The sequence below is a fragment of the Uranotaenia lowii genome, unplaced genomic scaffold, assembly GCF_029784155.1.
Source record: "Uranotaenia lowii strain MFRU-FL unplaced genomic scaffold, ASM2978415v1 HiC_scaffold_1228, whole genome shotgun sequence".
NCBI lineage: Eukaryota > Metazoa > Arthropoda > Insecta > Diptera > Culicidae > Uranotaenia > Uranotaenia lowii.
Window position 1 is genome coordinate 1074 of NW_026597220.1, and position 8841 is coordinate 9914.

The following is an 8841-nucleotide window of genomic DNA, read 5'->3' on the forward strand; positions in this document are numbered from 1 at the left end:
TGATAAACAATGCTGATGGCTTTTTCTACGTTGATTTTTGCTGCCGTTTGCAAAACTCTCGTGTTCTGGGTGTTAACTTTGATCAGGATCGTTAGATGGTCGTTCGTTACCGCTTGGCCCTCTACTTCCCATCCTATTCTCCTGTCGGTGATGCTAACGTTAAGTCTAGCACCGCACTTCGTTTTAGTGGTGATGGTGCAGTGGCTACCCTCATTTAGCAGTACCAAGGATAATTTTGAAATTTCAGTAAAGAGTGCCTACTCTCTCGCGCATTGGGTAGCGGCCGTATCCCAGAACTGGTGGTGCGCGTTGAAGTCCCCTCCTACTATTTTTTCGCCTGAAATTCTTTCGATAGAAGCTATTAATTTAGGAATGTTTTGGCAGCAAGTGAGTTCGGAGTTTGGAGGGATGTAGACTGAGACTAAAGTAATCGGATCTGTGCCGTGACTTATTTTAACCGCGATAACTTCTATTGGCCCTACGTCGTCTAATGTAACTTCATCTCCTATAAAGTCGTCTGCTAGTATAATGGTTACTCCTCCATATCCTGTCGATCTACATTTGGTAAAGACGTTGAATCCTTTAATTTGGAATAGTTCTTCTGGTTTAAGCCACGTTTCATGCAACAGAGCTTCATCAATGTTTTTCTCATACAGAAACTTGTAAAGTTCTGCCTTCGATTCCATTGGACGTATACTGCGAGTGTTCTGCAGCAAGATCGTAAATGCCTTACACTCCACTGCTGTAGCTGTCGATTCTGATGTTTTCTTGGGATTTTTGTAAGTAGTTCATGACCTTGTTTATTTCGTCAGCGACTTCGATTAGGAGAATGTCTGTCTGAACTGGGTTGCTGGTTCCTTTGATTCCATGCAGAATCTTGCTGTGGATGGATTGTAGCGGAGAGATCCAGTTGTAGCATCTCAATTCCTTCATTAGGAATCTTCTCAGTTTTTCCATAAACCTTTCGAACTCTGTCGGACTGTACGGATTTGCCTGGAACGAGTGTTCAAAATATCTGATTCTGATCGAGTTCTCCGATTGAGTGAAGAGCACTGGAGTTTCTTGGTTCATACGGATGCTTTCCCTGGCCGATATTCTGCGGAGGTTTCGATTTGTTCGGAGAGAAGTGTGATTGGAGATCACAATTTGATCATCCTCTTCCTCGCCAAGGTCACCTAGAATAGCAAAACGGTTAGTAGTGGTGAGAATTTCTTGTCTTGCGTCTTGGTAGGGGATCTGTTTGTTCTTCATGAGTCTTAAAATTTCCATCCTTTTTGTCATTTCCGGGCAATTTTTATGATTAGCTGGATGATTGCGGGAGCAATTTGCACAATTGGTCGGTTTTGTACAGGAATCGGATTCGTGGCCTCTTTCCGCGCAATTCAGACATCTGGCAGTCGATGTACATTTTTCTTTTTCGTGTCCGAAACGCCAGCATTGTTTGCACTGGCGTACCGGGAATATATATAGTTCGCTCCGGAAGTTACATCCATATATTTGGATGCATCTAGGAACCACCGAACCTTCAACGGTGATTTTAAGATTTGTGGTATCAACTAAATCTTCTCCTGCTTTACGTTTGATCCTCTCTATTTTAATGATCTTTGACTCCGCTTCTGTGTACTTCAGCAGCTCATCAATTCCGAAGCTAATGGGGACACCTTTCACGAAACAGATTCTGTTCTGTGCGGTAGGGGAAGCGCAGATACGGAGATTATGTTCAGAGAGGTAATTTTTTTTTGATTTTCGGGAGATGTTGTTGAGTTTGTTTCAATTTTAAATCGAAATTTGCCCAGTTTGTTGAAGCTGCTGTAGTTCTTTATGCCGAACAAAAACAGAATTTTTCTCACCTCAACTTTATGAGACGGAAAAGGTTTGTCTGCGTCGCCAGCTTCCAGGTAAATAGACTTGGTTGTTAATCCTATGCCTGGTGTGGTGGTTTTCTTTGCCCTGGCTCCCGTAGATCTATTCTCCAATCCTTGGGATCTAGTCGCCGGACCATTCGGTACCCTAGTGACAGTTTTTGGTGGCAATTTGGTCGCCATCTTGCCGAACCACCAGTACTGTCACTCCTCGTGATAGCCCAAAAACTTTCGGATTAAGTTTTCGATCTGTGGAGCACTTTTAACTTTGAATTTTTGTTTCAACGGGCACTTAGTAATATTATCTCTACAATATTGTGTCGCGATTGATTTAAAGAATCACTTTAACTTTGGAAATCAATTTTTTCGCCGTTTGTAGAAAATCGGAGTTATACTTGTGGTACACTCTCAAAAAATTTTTTTGTGGTTCACGTCCATTTTCGTTGAATCGAAAAACACGACTTCGAGTTTGACAGCATGTAAACAATACACATCAATGAGAAAGTGTGCAAAATGTGGTTGATTTTTACCCAATGGTAAAAAAGTTATGCCTTGTTGAATGTGTCGTAATAATTTCGTGTCAATCGCCTGTCAAAGAGCGAAAATCGAACCTCAAGTACAGCCAAGATAGGTAGATCAAAAGGTATGACATTGCGCTTAACCTCAATCGGCAGAGCCGTGTAAGCACAGGGTCAAAAATAGTTATGAAATTTTGACCAATATATATGTATGGTATTTGAAACATAATATCAACTTATGGAAGATTGATGCGTGTCGTACGTTTCTTGGTTGGAAATTTTCTATTGATAGTAGTTCACGTTTGCTTGTCACGACACGCATCATTATTTCGTCTGTCGGCTTTGCTCTCTGCCCGAATCACCACCCACCGACCACCGTACCTACTCGGAGAGCAAACAAACACGTTTTGCTGGACGTGCTGCTTGTGGTTCTAGAAATTCAGGAATGATTTTACGTTTATAATTTTCATATTTTTGTGAAATCTCACAGCGTGAATTGTTGCACCTCACTAGAATGTAGATTAAATGTGCTTTCCAATGAATATACTTTTTATTGGTCCAAACAAACTGGACCACAAAAACAAATGAAATTTCAATTTGTAAAAAAATCGCGCAAAGTAGTCAACTTTGAAAAATTCCAGTAAATTCAATTTTTGTTGCATCAAAAATCTAAAGACAACAAAATGTCAGAATTAGAATAAAATTTGTAATGATATTTTTACGAAAGCTCTACCACCGCTCAAACAGTTTTTACTAGCAATCGAATAAAAAGTAGGTTTTTCAGGCCACTTTTTTAACTTTTTGTAAAAATTTCATTAAAAAAAATTAAAAAAATATTTCTTGGCTTCATGATGTAGACATTAACTTCAGCTTTCATATGCATAAAGCAAATATTTTTTGGACGTGTAATATATGAACTACAGCACTTTTCCTGAGGCATGTTTTTTAGGATTTTTTTTCTATCATGCTGAATAACGAGAAAACTATAAGCTTTAGCTATATATAATGTTCTAAACATATTTTTCTGACATTACAAGGTTTCTATTGATATAAGTTTTGTAAGAAGTTCAAAATAATTCAAACGAATTAAATAGATTTTACTTTTGGAGTGTCAAAATGACACTCAAAGTCGGAAAAGGCAGTTTTTTGTCCAGGCTTCCAGGGTTCGTCCATAAAAAAAGTAAAGATGCAATATTAAAGAACTTTTGAATTCATCCCCGAAGAAATTTTTGTATTTTGAAGCTTCTGAAAAAAGTTACAAGCCTTCAAACTTGCAATAGTGTCAAAATGAAACTCTAATGCGGATGAGGGATAATAAATAACTGAAAAACAGGCAATTGCTTTTGTTCCAATTCTATCTGAAGCCAGCTTTATTATCTTCTTCAGTGAGCGTTTTCGATTGATGAATGTGTATCGTTTCCATCGTTTCCCTCCCTTAAGCGGTCGGGATCGAAATGTTTTGTACAAACAACTCTCTCTCTGGCATGATGTATGATGCTGTTTGTACAAAATCCAGGTAATTTACTCAGCCCCAGCCGCGGTGGAGGGGTTCTTTAATGTTGTTGTTCGCCAGCAATCGTTTGTGTTCGCGTGAAATATGTTTGTATCATGTGTGGGTTAGCATAGAATCAAACAATCACCGTGGAATCATCGAATTTGCACAAGCCATTTGTGTAGTCTATGGTTAGCTTTAAATTATCGAAGTTAGGTAAGCAACTTATAGGTAGGAAAAACCTCCGAATGCTCGGAAGTTGCGGCGATTTTTTAGTGTCTTTAGCTTACTCCTCCTTTTGAATTTTTGTTGTCTAGACTTTTTAATTCCAACACTTTATGTCGCTTCGATTTGAATAATTTGAACTGACTACTATGGCATTCAAGACTTTAAAATTTTTTAATTCTCGAATTCTTGTTATGTTGAATTGTTATCATGAATCCTTGATGTTTCTTCCTCTTCTTGAATTCTCGACTCATCAAAATTTTGAATTCTCGATGTCTTGTCTAGTCGAATTATTACCGATACTAGATTTTGGACTTTTTCACTCGAATCCTAGATTTTTTGATTTCTCGATTAACATTTTCCTTATGAAGTTTCATTTTTTTTCAATATCTCGATGTTTTTCTTGAAAATTTATAAACATAATTCCTAGTATCATAAAAATGAATGGAAATTGTCTTTTCTACTTTTTCGGGAAAGGAAAGGAATATACATTTTTCGGTCTTGGCACAATTTTCCCGTATGTTTGGATAACGTGCCGCTATTGAGCCCCCCCCCCCATTCTGATATGCTCCAAATTTGATTACCAGAATAGAATTCTAAAAATTAATCTAAATGAAATCTTAATCATAAATCTAAATCTGAAATCAGAATTTGAAATCTGAATTATAATCTGAGATTTGAAATCTAAATATTAAAATCTGAATCTGAAATCGGAATATGTATGAATACATTTGCGTTAATATATAATATCTAACTTTATTTTTCAAAAACATATCACGAAAGCCAAAGTAGATTATCTTCATTTAAAATTTAACATAATTTGGAAAAAAAATTAACCATTTTATAGCGTCAGTAGACAGTACACGATTGTTTTATTTATGTAACTCTGTAATTTTAATAATTAAGAAAAATTAAAGGCTTATAATATAGGAAGATTAAAAGACTGTATTTGGGGAATGTGTAAAAAAAATGATAATATCAACATCGATTGTCAAAGTGTACTGCAGATAAAATTGTTTCAGTTTGGGCGAAAATTTTTACAAAAGACAACACTTCAAAATAAATCTGTTTAGTCGGAAGATTTTTTACCAGTAGAAATAGATTGAAATAATAAAAACGAAAAAGATTAAACGTGGTTAATAATTCGGTGTCCCACCCATAACACAGAAAACAGACGTACAAGCTCGAACAAAAAACCGCTAAAAAAGTGTGTAAAATTTCAAATGCTGTCACCGAAAAAAAATACGTTAGAAACTGGCTGCAAACAGTGCCATCTATTGCGCCGTTCAAGAGTTACAAACCAACTTTAAAGTGCCCAGTTTTCGAAAAGGCGTAATTGTAGCCAAAAAACAAAAATTATTTCAAAAAGGGTGTTGGGATTTTTACACAAGTTTCGTGGGCTAGCTTGTACGTCTGTTCTCTGTGCCCATAATTTGAAGCTTTTTGCAAATCCAGAGTTATATGTTTTGAATAGAGTATTTCCTAAGACAGATTGTGGTAGGGTAACGTTTTGTTTTTGTTTTGAAAAATGTAAACACCAACTGGTCGCCATTTTGAACTTTGATGATAAGCACTGTTCAATGCTTTCTTTAAAAAACTTGTTTAATTAAAATCATAAACATATCTACATGTTTCAACTTCTTATGAATTTACAGTTAATTAAATAAAGAATTTATGTTTTCCTCACCAAGGTGCGCTTTCAAAATCACTACAATTGCATTGCCAATTTTATTTCGTTACTATCTGGTCATTGAGAAAAATGAGATGGAAAAACAGAATTATATTTAAAAGATATTTTGGCCATGAACTAAACTTTTGTAAGCAGACAGAATTAAGAAACTGTACTCAATAAAAAATCTGTATATGAATTTGTTATCTGAATCTGAAGTCTGATTGGTTTTCGAAGCTGAAACAAAATTATCAATCAAATTCAGAACTCTGAATTTGATTCCTCAGTATGGTTTTTACATTTTCATAAAGAGACATTTTTTTCAATTTTAAACTGTGCATATACCTATATATGACAGTATGAACCCCCAGGCCCTTTTAAAACCTTGAGCGAGCAATTCCGCGCGTAGGGTTGCGTTCAATGCCATAAATTTGAGTTTAAGCTGTAAACGTGCATCAGTCCAGTCAGCTGATTCAACCGATTACACATATACAAATGCAATTATGAACATACCAAAACGTCCTCCGCCTGTACAACACTGATTGATTGTTTTGACGATTTTTTGCTTGTTAGTGTTGGAGATCAAAGTAGGCCTGAAAATTATGTTCGGTTTTCGCAACGGTTATTTTTCCTTACCGTGGCAGCCGAGCTGGATTGAAAAATATGGTAAGATGTTTAAAAAATCAGTAATTAAAATGTTTAAAATATTTTTTTTACAGCTCTTCACGGATATGAAGGTGCTGGCCGTCTTTTCCAGAAACGTGACAGGAACGGCACCAAAGCGCTTTCACAGAAGGATCATCGGACAGAAGTTTAACTGTTCCGCCAACAGCGTTCTTCGCGGAAGTGATTTTGATTGGGATAGGTAAGTTGAAAAATTTGAATAGTGCAATTGATTGCTTGATTCGATTTCTCTTTTCTTTGCAGCCGGTGAAATCATTCCACTTAGCCAGCCTACATTGATTGCTTCGAGTCCCTGGTCACCAAAGCACTGAGTCGAGTGGAATTCCAGCACCCCGACTGAAGGAGGAAATACGAAATGATCTACTGGTGCCGAATGGTTGCAGCGTCAAGATTTTTAAAAAATGTGTGTATTTTAGTTTAATGTTTGTGTAGTGTGAATTTTTTTGAATAAAATTTAAATGTTAAGAATAACACATTTTATTGAAATTGAGAAATTTCCTCCAATATGGTTTCGTTCTAGTACGCACTCATACATATGCAATTATGCTTCTTTAACACACTCACACATAAGCATTTTCATAACACACCAATACAATCAAACCATGACAGATGTCAAAGAAAACTGTCATTCTGAACCGGGAAAACCATTTCAAGTAGAATCGGTTGGGCCATTTAATGCTTGAATTCAATGGGAGGAATGCTTGAAGAATGCTTGGAATCCAAGCATTCTTTCAAGCATTCCAAGCATTCATTTTGTTAAGCGGGAACCTACCCGCTTAACAAAATGAATGCTTGGAATGCTTGAAAGAATGCTTGGATTTCAAGCATTCTTCAAGCATTCCGCCTATTGAATTCAAGCATTAAATGGCCCAACCGATTCTACTTGAAATGGTTTTCCCGGTTCAAAATGACAGCTTACGCACACATATGCCATGCTCGGTTTGTTTTGATTATGTGCATATGTGTTAGTGAACATGACAAAATTTGCGTGTGTATTTGTGAGTGCAGCTCGTAAATGGGAATTCGGAAATGTTTTGTAATTTCGGAAAATTTAAAAAAATTGAAATTATTCCTAAAACATATATTTACATAAACTTTTTTTCACAATTTTATCCTAATTTCACATTTGTCTTTTTCTTCCCCTGTTTTTAAACACAACCCACTTGTTATGCTTCATTTCTTTTTTCACTTGTTACTACACTTAATTTATAATTTCCGGACGGCTTGTTATTCTTTCCGATCAGGTCACCCGGAGTTCGTAATGTATGATAACTCCGGCAAACAGTGCCTTCCTGATTCAACCGAATTGAGCTGCATTGCACCGCGCCTACTGAAATCTCATGCAAGGAATGTGATGAAAACCGCTAGGAGAAAACGTTGTTGCAGCAGCATTATAGACCACCAGAAACTGAAATAAAAGGGAATTTAATCGACGAATGCTACAATTATTACTAGCTTACCTATTCTGAAAGTGAAAAATTCCGAAGCTGCGCTTGAAAAAGCTGGTAGCAAAATGGCACACTCACACGCATAAAACATTCAACAGAAAAAGGATTTGTCTGTTTTGTAATTTATGCTCATGTTTATGTGCAATCGTCGCAATCAGCTGTTTGCACTGATGCACGTTTAGAGTTGAAGCCCCAATTTATGGCTTTGAACGCAACCCTACGCGCGAAATAGTTCGCTCAAGGTTTTAAAAAAACCTGCGGGTACTTCATATTTCTTAAAATATGGAACCAACATTTTCCCTGTCTATTTTCCATTCCAGCGAAAACACCGAATGTCCGGTCACGTCCTGCAGCTGCAAGTGCTACGCCAAGGACCTCCCGATGCCGCAGTTCCCACGCGAAAAGGAACCCAGCTCCTCATGATACCAGCAGCACCACCACGAGCTGGCTACCTTATTCTAATTGAACGTCTGTTTTTTTTACCAACCATTGACAAACAACGAACGATGATTATGTTCAACAAGCCCCCGCTTGAACGCTTGAAAGATTATGTTCCAACAGTCAACTCAGATAATTTGTTTCATTCGTTAATATTGTGTTCTAACTGTTGTTTTTGCTCTTTATTAAGTGCTCGACGGTTTATTATTTTTTTCCTATCTTCCATTGTAATTGTGTCAGAACTCAGAAAATTTTTCAAATGTTTTTATAAGAATAAACTTTCCAAGATTTGTACAGCTTAAGCTAGTTCTAGTTTTAATTTTAAATCACATGTTAAGATGAAAGTTACGATAAAGCTCTCAGAAAGCTTCGAAGTTCCCTTTTCATTCTCTTTTCCCCAAAATAAAAAAATCAATGCGGGAGAGTAGCTCCGCCCCGTTTTGCTTCTCACATCGAAGAGTGGATGAGATCGTTGGAGAGAAAGAGACAAGTTCTGTTTTGAGGA

The 8841-nt window shown here is 36.8% G+C and overlaps 1 long non-coding RNA gene across 1 annotated transcript; it reads left to right on the plus strand.

Annotated features, from left to right (window-relative positions):
• Nucleotides 1–6341: 6341 nt before the first annotated feature.
• Nucleotides 6342–6907, plus strand: LOC129759221 (uncharacterized). The gene is made up of 3 exons (XR_008740141.1): nt 6342–6432; nt 6486–6631; nt 6694–6907. It is a non-coding gene; the product is annotated as an uncharacterized LOC129759221 (long non-coding RNA).
• Nucleotides 6908–8841: the final 1934 nt, after the last annotated feature.